Raw genomic sequence first — 17,956 nt, forward strand, 5'->3', positions numbered from 1 at the left:
GACAGAGAGGAGAGCTCGGTCTAGGGAGTCTGGCTGCAACTTTCAGCTCTGTTTCCCAGGCTGGAGAGATTTCTGGTGTCTTTCGGAAGGCCAGAACTTGCTTTCCCTTTAGGGCAGTGTGGTTTAGATGCACCGCGTTTGAGCAAGTCAGATGGCTGATGTGGGGTCTCCTCACCCCGACCCTCCCCCACCCCCGGCAAAACGTGCCTCTCGCAACCGCAGGTTCTTTTTTTGAATGAGTTAAAATGGATTAACAGTTTAGATTTTATTATGTGGCTACCTCCCTCAGATGGCTTTTTTTTTTTTTTTTAACCCATTAGGGGTATTAGCTAAGATTTCCAAGTGTCAGTGGGTATTTATGCTTTGTGGGGGGAAAAAAATTCTCCGATACGGTTTATGACTTTTATTACATGTTTCACACTGTTCGAGAAATGGAGTTTTAAACAACATACAATTAAATCTATATTGCTCTTTGGAGAAGGGCCAAGGAACTCGACAATCAATTAGTTTAGATCTTTTGATACTTGTTGCTAAAATCAAAGTGTAAAACTACAACCTCGGTATAAGCTGCTCCATTTTCCCTGAGGTCATGGAGCACCACTGAGTAGGAAATGACAGTGCTTTTTCTTCCTCCCCAAGTTGTTTTTCCTGATCATTCTGCATGGATTAGTCTTTAAAGAATCAGGCCGTTTTCTCTGTTTTCCTTCTTTTTCTCCCTCCTACTGCACTCTCTCATCTCCTGCTCTTCCATCCAGGTTTTCGTTTTTAAAAATACATTCATTTTAAATTTGTATGATTTGAAAAATGAATTTTCCATTCACCCTCTCTCTCATCCACCCTCCCCACACTAAGAAGGGAAACTGCGTTTAATAACCACAATAATACAGTGGTTTCTAGACAAAGCAAAATTATATTCTTTATAACCACAACAGGATGGGGGTAGGAGGATTCTCTCTCTCTCTCTCTCTCTCTCTCTCTCTCTCTCTCCTCTGTCTCTTTAAATAAGCAGCTTAAGGAGTATAATCTCTGCCATTGAACAGAAACTGCTTCCTTCTTGAAAATGCCACCATTACCACTGCGCTAGCTGTCTCTGGGCAAATCCCCTCCATTGCCTGGCAGGCATCTGCTTGCCCTTGGTCCTGAGCAGGGATGGGGGTGGCCCTATGGAGATTCTAGGGCTCAGGAGAAGGCTTCAGGGTCCTGCCCACCTGTACCAGGGCAGCTGAGGCAGGGCTGATTCCAAGTTCCAGAGAGGGGCTTGCTAATTTATTAAATAATTCTCACATGCCCTCACCTTCTCCATACAGCCACCCAGAGTCCCAAAAGGATGGGGGAGGGGTCTGAGACTCCACATCTATCCCCCCTATTTCCTTTTCCTCTTTCCAGCCCATCCCCCACACCCACCCCTTCACCAGCCTCATCACTAATTTAAAAACCCTGTGGCTTTGGGACTAAGCAGGCCAGTCATTGAACTGTCAATCTCCACCAGGATGGAATGTCTAGAATATCCTCTCTTCTCCGAAAACAGGTTCTAAACCAAGTGAAGCGATTGGGCAGAGTGCCATTAACCTCCCTCCAGAAGCCTTCCTCTTCCTCCCAGGGAATGAGGACCCTGGGGACTGGAGGGACCTTTGCCTCCACCCAGTGCGGTGGGCCTGTTAGGTCGCCTTCGACCTCACCGTTTGCCCATCCATATGCCACTGCCCTAATTGTAAAGAAGGTCTGGGAAACATTTTCTCTGTGCTAATTTTATATTTCCCCTTTCCCCCTTGCAACATTAAACATAATTTTGTGCTGTCACTGTCACTAAGACTGTGGTTTGTTGATGTCTCTACTTGGAAACACGACCCCTTCGCCTCCAACAGGGAGTCCTCCCTACGCAGCCTCTGGGAGGCTCCTGCCCCACCATCCCGACTCTTGGGGTTTCCTTGAAAAGGCTGAGAGGGGCGGGGGGGAAAAGACCACAGCCCTAAAGGCCGGAAGGATCCCTACCAGAACCCCACGATCATTTCAAACCCTCTTTCCCTATGACAGCAGGAGCAAATGTGTTTTTGATGTGCGTTTGGTTGTTGGCTTGTTTGTTTAATAAAATCCCTGTGTATGCGTGTGTTATAATGTCTCCGTGTCTGTGACGTGTTACCACAGCCACTCCACTTTACAGATCTCCCTTTGAATTTCTTTTTTGTTTGTTTGTTTTGGGGGCTCTCCTCTCCAACTTCTCTCTCTTTTCTTTAGCCCTCCTCCCTGCCATCCATACCCCACCCCCATATATTTTCTTTGCCTAAGCAATAATCCTCTGGCCCAGTGGCCATGTTCCTAGAGATAAAATCCATTTGTCCCTTGTGTTGCCTTGCCAAGGCCCAGTTATCCAAGGCCTTTGGTGACAGATTGGAACAAGAGAGATGAAGATATTTCTCATTTCCCAGGCCCTGCTCCTCCCTCCCACTAATGTGCCAGCCTACGGGGCTTCCACAGTTGGACACAAGCACCCAGCATCTCTAGGTTTGCTCTCTGGGCCTGGTTGTGGTTCTGCCTTCTTTCATTTGTTTTCCTTGTCTTTGGCTGGAGCGCTAGTTACTCTCCACAACAGGGTTTCAGAGCTCCTTCGCACCAGGACTGGTGGGTTTCAGAGCGATTATCTCATTTCGCTGGTGCAGAGTGAGGCAGCTTGCAGCCCCTGGGTCAGGCTTTCAGTGGAAAGCCCATGTCACAGACCCAACCCGAAGGTTAATTTTCCCTCATTAGCATCTCCATAGTTCTCTCCTTGCACAGGGTCTCAGGTCCTTGCCTGCTGTCTTCTCCCTGCGCCACCACCACCCCCCCCCCCTTGAAGTTTCTCGTATATTCTCTCTCTTTCCTGGTCCCCTCTACACAATCATACATTTTGCAGGTTCCTATTGGATCCATAGACTCTAATGATTGAAAACCCATCTCATCAATTTCCAGTTTGCCTACTTTTATCCTAGAGCTCCTTTCCTCCATCCACATCTCTCTTGCTCTCGCTCTCTCCCTCTCTCTCCCCTCCACCTCATTTACAAACGTATTCTGCTTTATTTGAATTAGTTCTCTTCTCCCCTTTTACTTTATCCTCCCCCCCCCTTATTCTTTCATTCACTGCTGGTAAAAGCAAAAGATACAAAATGGCAAAGTTCAGCTGCGTGTGGCTGGGGGGAGCCGACCATCCGAGCCACCTAGAAAGAGGCTGGAGATTTGTAATGACAGAAGAAACAACAAAGAAAAAAGAATTGCATTCGAGGCTTAAGTGGGCGAGTGTGTTTGTGTGTCTATATCTGTGTGTGTTTTTAAGATTTCTTCTGCTTCTGTGCTGACTCCACAGAGTGCATTTGCCGAAGCCAGGCACGGTATAGGAACTTTGAGTTAACCTCTTCTATCAAATGAATCTTTTCATTTCGGGACCAATAAATCTCAATCTCTAGCTACCTTTTGTAGCCTGAGCTCAATGAGACAAGACTGAGGCTTATAATAAAGACCAGATAAAGTTTGCCAAAGTTATTCCCTCCTACCACCAACCATCCTTTTTTAACCAATCTAGAAAATGCCCCCATCCAACAAATAAAAGTTGAGGAAGTAGCAGCTTTTCCTCAGTGAGCAGAAGGTTGGAAATTTTTCTACCTTTTCACAGCAAGCCTGTTGACTGAAGTGGCTTTCCAAGCTCAGACACTGAAATGATTTATAGTTTTTCAACAAGTCATTATTTTGGTGTGTTGTTTAGATGGGGCTGAGACAATCTAATAATCAGTGTAAGACTGGGGAAGGGGATTGTCTGTGACCAAGAGGAGAGTTAACACCAGAAACATGAAAGCCAGTCTGGTCTCCAGGGATGGAATTTGGGAAAGAGCCTGCACACGTCTGCTCCTGGGCTATAAAGAAATACATTGTTAACAACAACAAAACAGACAATGCCCTGAGCTCTGCCTTGATTCAAAGCTGAGCTACTTTCAAGATTTTTTAGCAGCACTGTTCATTTTGATGGGGTTTCTGGGCCATTAGAAATTCAACCTTTAGCCAGCCTGCTCATGGGGTATGGTTACTACCCTTATGATTTACTACCCCTCCTTCTATATTTTCTTTATTTCCTGATGACCCCCCATGGGGCTAATCTTTTTTTCCCCTTTCTTTTATATTTCCCAGTTTTGTTCTCCGCACTAACGACTCAGTGTTTTTCCTGTTTCTACTGATCACTCATTTGCTTCCTTTCTCTCTTTCCTTCCTTAAAAGACAAGGAAAATAAAAAGGATGGGAGGGGGATTTCCAAATGGTTCCTCTCTAAGTGTTATTAATTACTGCTACAAGGCAGGCAATTCTTAACTAATAACAAAGTTGTAAATTACCACTGACTTTCAAATATTTCTCATTTGTCAGCTCTGATTGATTCGATTAATATTCCGCTCTTTGAAATAATTTTAGCCACACTTACGATCAGCTTTATCCATGAAGCAAAGAGCAGATCGTCACCCCTGCGCGGGACCCTGCCCCTCTGGTTTTACTCTTCACGTGAAGTTTTCATTTCCATCCTGAGGACTGATTTGGACTGGAAAGCAGTGCTGGAAAGTTCACAGGCAGTTAAAACTGCAGAATGGAGGGGACTGACATATACCTGCAGATGTTCAGTGATTTATACGTAATTTCAGAAACACTACCCAGGAAATTAATCCTATTGAAAAAAAAACCCAATATCATTTCCTAGGTCTCCTGAACATTTTTTTTTTCCCCCGTCCTCCAGATTTAAGGCTGAAGGAATGGACTTTTAAGGATTCCTAAATTCAGGAAACCTACCCAAGCCAAGCCCCATCTCTCTTTATCATACTCCTTAACATTTCTAGGAAATGTTCTCAGTTCCCCTTCAAAAATGGGGATTACTGGTGTGTGTGCGGGGGAGGTGTATATGTGTGGGGGGGAGGGGGGCAGGGCCGAAGGGCTCCCAGGACAGGAGCAAAGGGAAGACCTCACATTTTGGGAAGGGGGTTGTATTTCCTAAAGGTCCCTTTCCCTTCTACCGTCATATCCAGCCTGCGATGTTTGAACCTATCAATACACGCTGTCTACAATACCTCTGGAGTTTTAATCTTAATTATATTATTAAGTGAAGTACTGTGCTGTCAGGGAATTGAACATGATTTATGACGTCTGCCTATTAAAGGATCGATTGTGAATATCGCTACTATCATCTATCAATATTCTTGGGCTGGGGGTATTTCTCGCTCCACGGTTGTTATTTGTAATACCGAAATGATAGACTGTAAGAAAAGACTATTTCTTCTTCGCAGGACTAGCTCTCCGGGGGGCAGCAGGGAGTCCGTGTGGGAAGCATGTTTCAACCACATCGCACACCCAGAGAGCTTCTAAAGAGATATATATATATATATATTTTAATCTTAAAGCCAGTGAAGTTTCCCTTAGGTCTCCCAGAAGAAGGAAAGCCAGAGTCGTTTTAGGGAAAGAAGTAGCCTCCCTAGGTCGATATTAGGGGCGAGCGTTTTCTAGCTGCCAGGTGATTTGCAAGGAGACTAGACAGAAAAAAAACAGCAAGGAGGGGGCCCTTTTATACAAGGATATCTGGCTGAGGGGTGACGGGGAGTGCTGGGGGCAGACTATATTTTTGGAGCAGACGCCGAGGCCCTGTCTCTGCCCTTGGACTTGGAGGTGTCCAGTTTCTGGGATCAATCAAGGCTCTCTACTCCAAGCCACCCCTGCCACGACACTTCCACCTGCTCCCGCCTCCTCTGCTTAGGTGGAGGCGGGTGCGAAACGCGCCGCGGCTAAGCCTAGAGGAGCCTGAGCGCGGAGGCCTTTTGTCTCCAGACAGAGCGCAGAGCCTGCTTTCTTCCACCCTCTCCGGGCACGGCACCGGGTCACCGGCGAGTCTCAGCCCCTGCTTTAGGGGGGATGGGAGGGAGACGCAGTAAATGCAGCACAACTCCGGCTCTCGGGAGCGGCCTCGGACGGCGAGCTGGAGAAACCCTGTGGGGTGCGGCGGGCCGGGGAGTGGCTTGAGTGCTCCCGGGGCCGCCAGGCCCGCGCCCTGCTGCTTGCCCAGGGCGCTCACCAGGCCTCGGAGGCCGGAGACGCCACTCCTCGGCTGCCGGCTGCCGAGGTCCCGGAGTCGGTCAAGCGCCCCCTGGCACCGCGAGGGAGGCGCACCTCGCTTGGAGCAGTGCGGCCGCGACCTGGGCGGGAGGAGGCTCAGGACGTGGGGTCACCGGACCTGGCCGTGAGCCTGGCCTTGGCGCGCCGAGCGTTCGCCATCCGCCCGGGCCTGGGCTTCGCGGCCCACACTGCCCAGTCTACTTTCTTCCGGGGTTCCAGTGAGAAGCAGTGGGAATGCCACTGGAACCTGGTTGGCCTTGCCTCTGACTGGAGACAGACGGCCGCAGGCAGGGAGGGAAGACGCCTTGGCCCCGCTCCTGACTGCCGACAACGGCCCGCCTCTCCTGCCCGGGAGAATATGTTTCGGGGGTAGAAACCTCTATCCCAGCCACCCAGTAGCACCTACCTAGAAACCTGCCTGCCTCCTCCCCCTCATTCCTTGCTCCCTGCTCCGAGGCCTACCCTTGGCCACCATGGTTTGCCTTCAGATTTGGAGGCCCCCAGGGGTATGGGCACAATGACTGGTACATAGTAAGCACTCAATAAATGTTAGCTGTTGTAACCACGAGGCTCATCAGATCTCCTCCGCGGGCATCTCAGTCTCTCACACACGTCTCTCACTGACCAATCACTGCCTAGCTGGGGTCCCCAAGACCCCCTACTCGTGCCCAGGGATTGGCCAGTTACCCTGGCCCCCTATGAGCCCTAGAGCCACCGCCTTCCACCCTAAAATGCCCGTAAAATACAGAGATCTCTGCGTTTCTTCCCCCGGGGTGTTTGTCCAGGCCTGGATCACCGGGAGCAGAAGAGACCGAAGCCTGAAGCAAATGTTAGCAGGTCCCCATAGCACTCTGCCTCGGTCATCGCCAGGGTGGGGGAATTTCGGTTAAATAAGAACATCCTGGGACAGGGGATGGTGGTTCGTCGTTTAAAAACAAAGTGTAAAAAAGGGAACTTTCTGTGAGGGACACACACACACACCAGAGAGAGAGAGAGAGAGAGTGTGGAGTGTGTGTGTAAGGAGGGGTGGGGGGCAGGGGCAGGCTGAGGCAGGAGGAGCAAGGGTGGATGAGTCAGAAGCAGCAGAATGACACCTTTTTCTTCCAGAAACAATTCTTTGGGTGAGCTTTTAATTGCCAGGCCGAAAGGAATGAGTTGTCCGAGACAGCGCCCCTCAATAAATGTACAACGAACGACGTGTAGCCGGGCTTTGTTTTACGACCTTTAATAAATACAATTCCGTCTTCCTGATTCTTCGTATCTTTAGTCATACTGGAAGTATTGTTGTCGTTATTTTGCAAACATTTTAGTTCTAGAGGGTCCTTGGAGCAGGGCCGGAGCCACGCCCAGGACCGCGATCACCTGCTGCGCGGCGGCTGGGACTTGGTCCCCTCATCTACGCTTCCCTCCCCCACCCCCAGGCTGATGGATATTCTTGGATGGGGACCCCTTTAAAAATGACAAATGTCTTGTCAATACAGACTATCCATCCTCTCTTGCTTTCTCATCATTTTTCGGCGCCGAGGAGGGACCCAGGCGCAGGCCCAACGGCGCGTGTCGCGCGGCCTGCACTGTAACGTAATCGCCAAAACCTTGGCCTAATTTGCAACTAATGTTATCTCGAGCGAAGGAGTCGGCGAGAAATCGGTGGCCCAAGGAGCTAGATTTAAGCTTTGGAGGGATCGGAAATTAAGGGACTGTAAGGAGGATTATCATTCTCCCGTCTCCCCCTCCCACACACGATCGTAAGTCTCCCCGCTCGGCCTTCGGGGACGCGGCCCTTATCTCTCCGCGGCCTGTGTCCCTGTCGCTTGCTTCTGTCGCTCCGGACCACTGTGTCTGGGGCTCCTCCGCCTGGCTTCTCCTAGCCCCCGGGAGGAGGCGCTGGTGCCCGGGTCGGCCTCTGGTCCCTCCCAGACGGCGTCCTGGAGCCCCCATTCACAAAGCCCGGCTTGGAGAAGGCGACACGCACGCACACACACACACACACACACACACACACACACGCACGCACAGAGCGAAGAGGGGAGTTTGATCTTGTCTCATTGGCGTCTCGGGCCTGAAAGGAAAATCGTTTGGGTAAACAGCCAAGCTTCCAGGCTTAACGCCCGGCTCCCGCCCCCGCCCCTCCGCCCCCTCCCGCCTCCCCCACTCCCCTTCAACCCCACCCGCCACCCACACTCCGCTCCGCAGCCGGGCCCCGAGCGAGCTCCGCGCTCCCGGGCGGGAGCCGAGGGCTCCCCGGGTTCAAAGGGCCGCAGCCCCGAGGGAATGCCCTCCTCGCTGTGCCCCGGGGGGCAGAAGCGGACTGCAGGGCGGTGGGACCGGCCTGGGCAACGGTAGGAACCGCGAAACCTCCCGCTTCCCTAAGTAGAGCTCGTTTCGGGGGAGGGCGCCGGGGTGTTCGGAGCCCGGAGGGACCTTTCCGCCAAGACCAAGCAGAGGCCGAGTCCGGGCCGCAGGCTGTGCCTCGGCGCTCCGCCACGGCCCCGGCGGGACACCCCGGGCGCACCAGGCTGTCACAGGCGTGTGTACGTGTGTGGCACCATCACGGGCGGGATCCGTGAGCCTCTGCAGGCCTCGCTGCGCTCCGCACCCCCTTGGGTGATACCGGGTCCCCACCTCCTTCCGAGCGGCCTCGGCTCCAGGAAAAGCCTTTAATCAGATATTTAGCGTTTTCCCGAAGTTTGTTTCTTTCCAAAAGGACAGTTCTTCAACTAACTGGCTGTAAACATAATTTATAGTTATTAACATAAAAAAAAAAAAAACAACAAAACCCTCCGTGGTGCTTAAAAGGATATTGGTCTCTCTCTAGTTCATTCTCAAGCTTGGGGAGAACACTGAAATCTGAAAATACCCTGGTCAGACTATTAGACCGGATTCTATGGTGTTTCCCCTCCCCCCTTTCTCTAATGAAATTCCTCTCTCTTCTCCCTTCCTCCGTCTCTCTTGTTCTCACTCTCTTTCTCCTTCTCTCAGTCTCAATCTCACTCTAATCCAGGAGTCATTAGTAACACCCTCTGGCTACATGTTTTGCATCAGTGAAACACTGCGACATAGTTGTAAGACAAACTCTGCCGCCTTGCACTGCATCTTGCGGTAGGAAGTGTAATAGCAATAAAAATCATTTTTCATCTCCAGGCATTATTCTGTGAAAAAAAAAACAAAACAGAATATCTCTGAATGTGAGAAGAGGAGGGGGTGGGAGAGAGAGAGAAATGAAAGGAGGTAAAAAAGGGGAGGGGAAAGGAAGAGGGAGAGAGAGCTAGGGAGAGGGAGAGAGGCAAACCTTTCTAATAGAGACTCCCCTTCTCAAAACTGGAGGCAGGTAGATTCAAGCATTTCATTTTCTAATGCTCCACTCTCTTCTCTTTTGGTTCCTGTACCTCACTGTTGTCCCTCTGTGGTTCTAGGACCCTCCCAGCAGTTGTCTCTTAGCTCCCCAGATCCCTCAACAGCTTCCTTCTCCCCAAGATAGCATCCCTCCAGGAAAGAAAACCCCAAGACTCCCTGGGACCAGGCCACCCTCCTCAGCAGGCCAGTGTAAGGGATCTTCATTCAAGTCCTGCTAAGAAATTTGGGCCTCTTTCCTGTATGGTCTGTCAAGAATCTCTCTAGCCTGAGGGAGAAGGGACAAACCATCAGAAAATCAACTTGTGTTTGTGTGTGTGTGTGTGTTTTTCCCTTGGCTCAGCCCTGTAGTTTTTGAGCAAGGGTGGGAGGCTTTTTGAGAGTTTGCAAATCTGAAACAGGGAATGTTAGTTACAGGGCAAAGGAGCACTCCCCCCATGGCCACTCTGTGAACTTAGGGAGGGCAAAGATTCAAGAAAGGATCTATATGTTGGGTTTGCTTAGGCAGGAAAATGCCCACACTTATACATTACCATGTATACACTGTCCCCCACCCCCATGGTCCCCAGTTCAGGCATCATTCCACGTGGGATCCCCTGAGCTCCTTAAAACCAAAAACAAACTTATAATTAAAACTACATTAGAAAAAGGGCTGTGCCCCCCTCCCCCCAACAAAGAAACCACACAAATCCTTTCAGGACCACAAGATAGACTCCTTACTTTTAACATCATGTTTGGAATCGCCACAGAAAAAAATTCTTGTTCCGTGAAATTTGTTTTTACCTGTAACACTTATCTCTGGAAGGATGCACTCTGAAAACAAACTGAAGCAAAGACTCACCATAAAAGTGAATTAATTTTTCTGTATATATATGTTTTTTTAGTCCTGAGGACTTCAGAGTGGGGCAAACGTCTTGCCAGCTGGGTGAGATAGGGTCAGATGTAGTGCAATTTTTACCTCTCACCGTTGCTCTTTTACCTGCCAACAGGTGTATATGATTAAGGGTCTGCATTTTGTGGTGATTCTGTCAGCAGAGCCCAAGGCTGTGGGGGTCCAAGGTTTGGTGGGCTGGCAGAGCCCCTCTAATGTCCCACCCACCGGAATGAATGAATTTGAGTGCAAATGTAATTGGGAAGGGATGACTTCATAGGCCTCCTTCGAAATATTTGCTTTGGCCCCGGCCCGAGTGGCCTGCACTCAGTGGCCCGAACCCATGGCCTCCAAGAAGACATCTCTCATTTATTTTATCTCTCCTATCAAAGCAGTTTCACCGCTTAGACTTGCTGAAATTGTACCTACATATTTTTCTCTTTCTCCTATTATTTCCCCTCCATCCCGGTGCAGACATTGTGCAATATGTCGATCACAAATAATGGCTTTTAACCGACTGGGAGAAGGCCTTTGCGTTTAGGCTTCTCGTAAGGTTTTGATGAAGGGGAAAGTCGGGCGACCGTCAAGTTAGGCTGCAGAAGGCTGGGAGTGTGGCCATGCAATTTCAGTTTCCGCAGCGAGGTGGCGCTCCAGGGCACGGCAGCGCACCCAGCCGCGGGCCGCCCAGCGCTCCGACTGCGTTCCCGCAGCGAGGCAGTGGCCGCCAGGTTCCCGTCGGCTTCCTCTCGCTTCGGCACCAAAAGTCGGAGAGCGCTCAGGCCCTCTGGGCCAAGCGGCCCGCGGGGTGGGCGAAGGGCTGAGGCCGCTACCGGGGGAGGCCGGCGGCGGCAGGGAGCCAAGACCCGGCTGAAGCCGGTGCACACTCCCCGCGCTCTTGCTCCGGGGAATCTGCGAAGTTCTAGGACCCTGGCGGGGCCGAGGCGAGCGTGCGGGGACCCCAGAGCCTCCGGGAACGGCGCGCGGGGCATCGGCCTCTGCCCAGTTGCGGGGAGGACAGACCCTAACAAGCTAGGGAGTGGCCCAACTCCTCAATCCAAGGGTCGGGAGACTTTTCTTCTTTCTTTTTTCTTGTTTCAAGGAAAAATAAAGGAAAGGAAATCTTACGCACTCGCTATTGCTTTGTCCTCCAAATTAGGCAGTTTTCCTGTTTGCTAGGTTTTTCTTGTTCTTTCCTGTAATTTTCCTCTCCTTTCCTTTTCGTTCTTTACTTTTTCCCTCTTCCTTTCTTTTCTAGTCTTTCTTTCCTTCTGTCTTTCCATTTCTAAGACATGGTTCTGTGTGAGTGGGTGGGAAAAAGAGCCTTAGAGGACCCAGCATTGGCAAATGGCAGCAAAATTGAAGAAGAAACTATTTCGATTTATTGAACGCACTTCCGTCCTAGCGATTTCGTTTCCACACACTTCTGCTTTCCCCCGGTATCCAACAAGCTCTAGGTCAACGATGGCCGGCAGGAAGTGCCTTTCACCAAGCCATACCCAACCTGTGGTCGTGGGGGCCCTTTAAAACAGTTTTTGAAGCATAGAAATAATAATAGTAATAATGGTCGAAACGAGCAGCATTTCCATTCTGCATCAATTTTCTCCTGAGTTAGCAGGCTGGCTCTGCGAAGCCGGAGCAATTCGAGCCGCGGGTTCGTTAGGCTTGGGCCCTTTTTCCGTTGCACCGGAACGCCTTGACTCGGGAGCCTCCGCCCTCCCCAGTGGCCTCAGGCCCGGGCCTGGGCGGTGGCAGCCGCTGGGAAGCTTTGCTGAGCCGGCACCTACTGTCTACTCCCTACCCAGCCGCACTCGTTTTAGCCGGTCTTTCTGGCCACCTGACCTTCCTTGAAGTTTTCTAGTATAAATGCAGGAATTTTCGGCCCAATTTAGAAGTCTGCAGAAACTCAGAGGGTCAGGTCATTACGAATGTTAACGTAACAACCAAGAATTATAAACATGATCTAAAAGTCTCTTCCAATTCATTTCTTCAAGTATTTATTTGAGTTAAGTGATGAAAAGTGACAGTTGTGAAATAGACAGCTTTTAAAAGTAATGAAGTCAGATGAGGCTTTAACCTGTCGATTGCTATAAATCAACTTTGAAAAAGATGAATGAAGAATATTATTTAGGGGCCTAACAGCCAACATTTGCTGGGCGCGGGTGGCAGGTCCTGGAGTCGGCCTGTAGGAGCTGCAGGCTGGGGGGGACCCCCAGAGGCCCTGAGCCTGGAGTGTGGCTCTGGGGTGGTGGAGCCCCCAGAGACCCACGGTCTGAAGCCACATTTTGTTGAGGGCGGGTCTCCATTTCCACCAAGACTTTAATCATGGATTTGGGCCACCCGAGTAGGTCTGGGCAGGTGACCCAGCCTTCAGCACAGTTGGAAATTCGGAAGACTGAATGCCACGATGTGACCGGCATTCAGCCCGGATCCCCAGCTGGCTGAGGGTGTCCACGTCCTCCAGCCTAGCGGCGCTCGCAATGGCCGGGCCTGAATGACACCCTGATCTTATTAACTTTTTGGAAATGGTGGTGGCAGAGGTGGGGAAGGGGAGGGGAGGAAGATGAGCAGGAAATCATATTTCCCTGAGGCTCTGGGGGGGTGGTTGGGGGGGGGGCTTTGGCTTCTCCATGACATCAAATGGCCCTAATATGGGAGGAAACTCCAGGAAGGAGGGGGACTGGGACAGGCATTTGGAAGTCTTCTGATGGGAGAAGGATCTCAATTCTGCACAGAGTCCAGATACCCTCCAGTTTTCTGGAGGGTGAACTGGAGGGGTATTTTAAAATAAATTTTACACACTTTCCTGTGGATCTCATTTCCCCTCAATTGCAATTTTCATCATAGCGGGACTTGAGGCATGGGCCTCTTCCCAGTGACTTCAACCCTATGTCCCTATCCCATCCCAGGTCTGAACCGGAGAACATGTCCAGGGTGTCTGGCCTTCTGGGTCGGCTAGTTCTCTCTTTCCTCTAACGCTTCCAGAGGTGGGGAGGGTACAGACGATTCCCCCTCTCCTTTGCCACCCACCGTCGTTACTTCTTAGACAAGCTGGTCATCCAGTGTCCTCCCTAGACTCCTGGAGCACTAGCAACAGGTGCTGGTGCACTTCCTCCCTTGATACTTCCACCCGTTTCTCTCTCTCCATCCTTCTGTCTGGGTCAGCTGGGAGGGCCGGGGGCAACCCTGGCCCTCCTCCCATTTGAAGGCGGAGAGCAAGCCCGGGCGGGCGAGAAGGCGGTGCCCGCGTCTTTGGGCAAGTGCCTGGCTGGCTGGCTCTAGGGACTGTCTGTGGCCCCGCATTCGCCTGGCTCAAAATTCCCAGCTCTTGACTGGAGGCTGCAAGACCGAGGACCCTCTGAGGATGTGAGACCCAGAAGAAAGTGGAGGTGGGGGGGAGGGAGAGTGAAGTGGACCACGCCCTTCCCTGGGAGAGACCCTAGCTGCTGGGGGGCTAACTGGGCTGCTGGCTCCATTCGGCCCCATCCCGGCCTACGACGCCTCTTCCGGGCCTGGGAGCTTGGTGCGGACCTCGGGCACCATCCCCTCCCCCCTTCAGGTCCGATTTCCCTTTTTCTGCAGACCCGAACGTGGACAGGGAGGCTCTCGTCCTATCTGTACCCAACTTGCCCTCCGGGTCAGCTGGGGCTGGAAACTGCGCGCCCGAGACTCCGCAGCGGGCTGCGCGGCCACCGCCCCCGCCCGCCCGGCTGGCGCCAGGGTGCCCGGAGTCCCAGGCTGGGGCGCCGAGGGCGCGGGGGCCTCCAGGACCAGCCTGGGTGGAAGGTGGGGAGGAGGGACTGCAACTTCCAGCTTCCGGCGGGGCGGGGGAAAACTCGGCGGGGGAGGCGGGTGGAAACTCCTCCTCCACTCCGCCCCGAGGCAGCCAGGACTCCGCTACCAGCGCGTCTCCGCCCGCCCGAGCGTTTCCATAAATCAGGCCGCTGGCAGGCTGCTAATTAGCTCAGGCCGAAAAGAATAGGAAGAGGGAGAGTCCAGTAGAGCTCGGTGGGGTGGGGGTGGGGGAGCAGTAGGTGGGAGATCAGAATTTCCCCAGGACCCGCGGGCGACTGCCTGGGGCACCTCAGCAGCCCCCCGCCGAGGCCACTGCAGATCACTTTCCCCCAGCCGGGGCCTCCAGCCTGGGGCCTCCCGATCACACGCCTTCCGCACTGCGCGCACCCGGGTGTTGGACCTGGCCCGCCCACCCACGCCGAGGCCCCCTCTCCCACTTGCTGAGCGAGCCCGGCGTTAATTAACTCTCCCCTCGCCCTCTGCAATATCGGAAGACTTTCAAAACTCATCCCCAAATGTTTCCTTCTTAAGCCTGAAGGCTGCGTTTGGAACAACCGCCAGGAAAAGAGGGAGCTGGGTCTGGAAGGAGGGTCAGTCACCTCAGTGTTTTGGGGTATCAGCCCCCCCCCCAAGGATTGTGGGATGGGTTGTGGGATGCCACGCTGTAACCCTACTCCTCCTCCCCCAGTGAAAAGACAAGACGGGTCAATCAAGATCAGAAATAACACTAAAGTTGGATTTATTGATTTCCATGTAAATCCGGAGCAGAGGACGCCGCGAGTGAGAGTGATTTCTGTTTATTTTCTTTCTGTTCCTCCCCCACCCTTCTCCCAGCCCGCCGGGTTTCTGCGCCCCTCCCAGTCCTCTCCGCCCTCCGCCGGGAAGGGACTGTGCGATGACATCACCGCGGAGACCCGCGGCCTCCCCGCCCCCGGCCCCGGGACCCCGGAGCGGAGATTGACAGGTGTCGCTCGCAAGGACAATGCCTTCCAGGTGTCACAGTCACAGTCTCATCCTTCCTAACCCGCCCTCTCTGCCCCCTTCTCTCCCAACTCTCCTACCCACCCCACGCCCCTCCTTTTCTCCTTGGAGGCAAGCACTCTCCTCCTCCCCCAGCTCTGCGCATCTGGGCGCCGGGTCCCGGGTCCAGAGATGCGGGTCCAGAGAGGTCGGCACCGAAGGGCAGGGGTGGCGGAGATTCCGCCTGCTGTTTGCCTCAGGGCGGCTGGGAGATCCCAGAGCTCCGGGAAAGGTCCGAGCCCGACCGTGGGCAGAGAGGGAACGTGCGTGTATTTTAAAGGAACCTGCGCGGTCTCTGGACATCCTACCTTCGCTATCCAACCGAACCCCACACACATAACATAACAGACGCTAAAATAATCCCGCCATCTGGCAAATCCCAAATTTGGCGACCTAGCTACGAAAGCAACGGCGAGGTGTCATCTCGGGAGTAGGTGGCTGGTCCTGCCCAGCTCTTCCGAGCAGGGCCAACGGCGCGGAGCTCTGCTTGCACCTGCCCCCAGCTCGGCCGGACCGTCCCCCACCCCCATCCAGACTTTGTGGACCTTTCCTCCCTCCGGATCTGGGCTTCGACTCGGGGTGGGGGGCGGGGGGCGGGAAAGGACGTGCAGGAGTTAGGGCTTCCGCTCTAGTTTCCACCAATACTGCTCAATGAGCTAAAACCCAAATTCGGCTTCATTATTTAACACCGAATGTAATTTTATAGCCGGGCGGCCTGTCGGGGGCGATTTACATCATTTGGTGCTAAGGATCACACATATTAGATTTCTTCAAAACCGATGGGGGTTTTCTTTTACTTTCTTCGTTTTTTTTTTTTTTTTCTTCTTTCTTTCCTTCTCCTTCTCCTTTCTAATTTTTTTTTTTTTTTTAAGGAGGGCGTTTGTGCTAAATTGCCCAGTCCTGGTGTGATAACTGTCAAAAGTTTGACATCAAAGGAGCTAATATTATTCAGTTACCAGAGAAGCTGTCTGTCTAAATAAGAATATCTTAATTACTGCATCACAAAGGTAGGAAAGGGGTCGGATCTGAAAAGGGGAGAGGCATTCAGCCGCTGCTTTTGATGGGCTATCTGTATTAGACCGATGCGCCTCTCCTAATCAGGCCTAGTCCGATTTCCTTTCCTCTCCCCGTCGGTCCTCTGAACTTTATAACTATATGTAAACACGTTGTCAGTGGGGACCTAATCTTCTCGGGTTCTTATTAGAAGAAATTTCCATCCTCTCTCGTTCTAGATTAGGCGGTGGAGTCCTCTCCGTCAATGAAGGGACTAAGGTTTCGTGGACAATAATGTGGCAATTGTTGATGGTTTGTGACCCATAAAATGTGGAGGTGACTGTTCTGGCTTTGGTATGTAATTATGCAAAACACTTTCCATAAAGACTTGCCATTCGATCTAATGGCAGTCCCTGCGGTCTATTTCAAAAAGGGAGGGTCTATGTACAGAGAGAGAAAAGTAACATTTGTTTTAACACAGGTTTTATGGGGGGGATGGATGAATACAAACACATCGCAACACCGCCCAAAGTATTTTTTGGAGTCAAATTAAAATAATTACGAAGGGGTTTAATAAGTTAATCATAGCAACACGGCCCATCCAAACACAGGGTGTGGGGGGGTTCGGGCTACAGCCCACCACCTCCCGACCTGAATCTGTACTTGAGGGTGGCGATTCACCTCCTGCTTGGGCAGGGGTGGCTGGAGACACGGTCTCAACTCAGTCCACCTGGGTGCCCAGCTGGAATCTGAAGCCCCAGTTGGGGACTGAGATTGGGGGAGGAGCGGGCCGTGTCATCCACCCCAAAATCTTGTCTGCAGAATTATTTGGCAGAGGGCATGTTAACAAAGCAGCCCTCTCCCGAGAAGCTCCCCCCTCCTTTCCCTGGAGTGTTCCCAGTGTCCCAGATGTAGGGATTTCCCCAGAAAGCCACGTAGGAGGGGGTGCCTGGCTGATTTGGGTGAGAAGTCTAAATCCTGAGCCCAGGTTTAGAGACTTAAGTACTGGGGCTGAGTCCCAACTGCTGAAGCACCTTTGCAAGACACCTGAGGTTTTGCTTTATGTGGTGGTTTTAAAATAATAAAATAATAATAATAATAATAATAATAATAATAATAATAATGTAAAGAATTTAAAAGGGCCTGAGGAGGAAAGGTGGAATGAGGGGGGTCATCACTGATCGCGACCCAGCTCTGGCTTCTAGTTAAAAGCAAGCCTTTCTCTGTCACCTCAAGGGCCCCCATCCCGCCTGGATCGGTGCCCCCGCACACCCGGAACCGCTCAGCATCCGGCTCTGCAGCCTCGCTGCCCGGCACACAGTAACACTGCAGCGTGAGCCCCGGAGAAGCCGGCGACAGGGGATTTTTCAAGGGGGAAATAATGATTAAAAGAGAGAATCATCTAAATATCAAAGTGACGCATGGGAGACCTGGAAAAAATATTTAAGCTAATGAAAAGCAAATAAAGAAGGAGGCACTTAGGCTGGGAAATTAAATATTATGTTTAAGATGGTGCTTTTGTGCGGGCTTGAAGATTTCCGATTCATGTACACATAATAAACACTCAGGTTTGTCATCTGGAGGTGCAAATCTGAGAGATATTCCAGCAAATGAAGTGCTGGCAGAGAGAGGAATAAAGAGATCGGCGCCTGTCAGGGGTCAGGCAGCCTGAGATTGCTTCTAGAGATCTTTTGAAAATTTCACACGATTGAAGGCTTAGGGGCTTCACTGCACTCGCATTTCAAACTCAGATCAGTGGGATCACAATCAAAAATAGAGGTCTGGAAAATTTTGATGCAAAGATGGCCACGGGCTGCAGGG

The 17,956-nt window shown here is 51.7% G+C and overlaps 1 long non-coding RNA gene across 2 annotated transcripts in view; it reads left to right on the forward strand.

Moving 5' to 3' along the window:
• The first annotated feature begins 7,746 nt into the window (after positions 1-7,746).
• The window catches only part of LOC123944922, a 39,509-nt gene continuing 29,299 nt past the window's right edge, over positions 7,747-17,956 (forward strand). Inside the window, exon 1 of one of the 2 annotated variants that reach the window (XR_006818867.1) lies at positions 7,747-7,853. This is a non-coding gene — a long non-coding RNA (uncharacterized LOC123944922). Of the gene's footprint in view, positions 7,854-8,294; positions 8,448-17,956 lie in introns of those variants that run through there. The other variant, XR_006818865.1, reaches the window with a different exon arrangement.

This window comes from Meles meles, chromosome 6 (genome assembly GCF_922984935.1).
Source record: "Meles meles chromosome 6, mMelMel3.1 paternal haplotype, whole genome shotgun sequence".
Classification (NCBI taxonomy): domain Eukaryota; kingdom Metazoa; phylum Chordata; class Mammalia; order Carnivora; family Mustelidae; genus Meles; species Meles meles.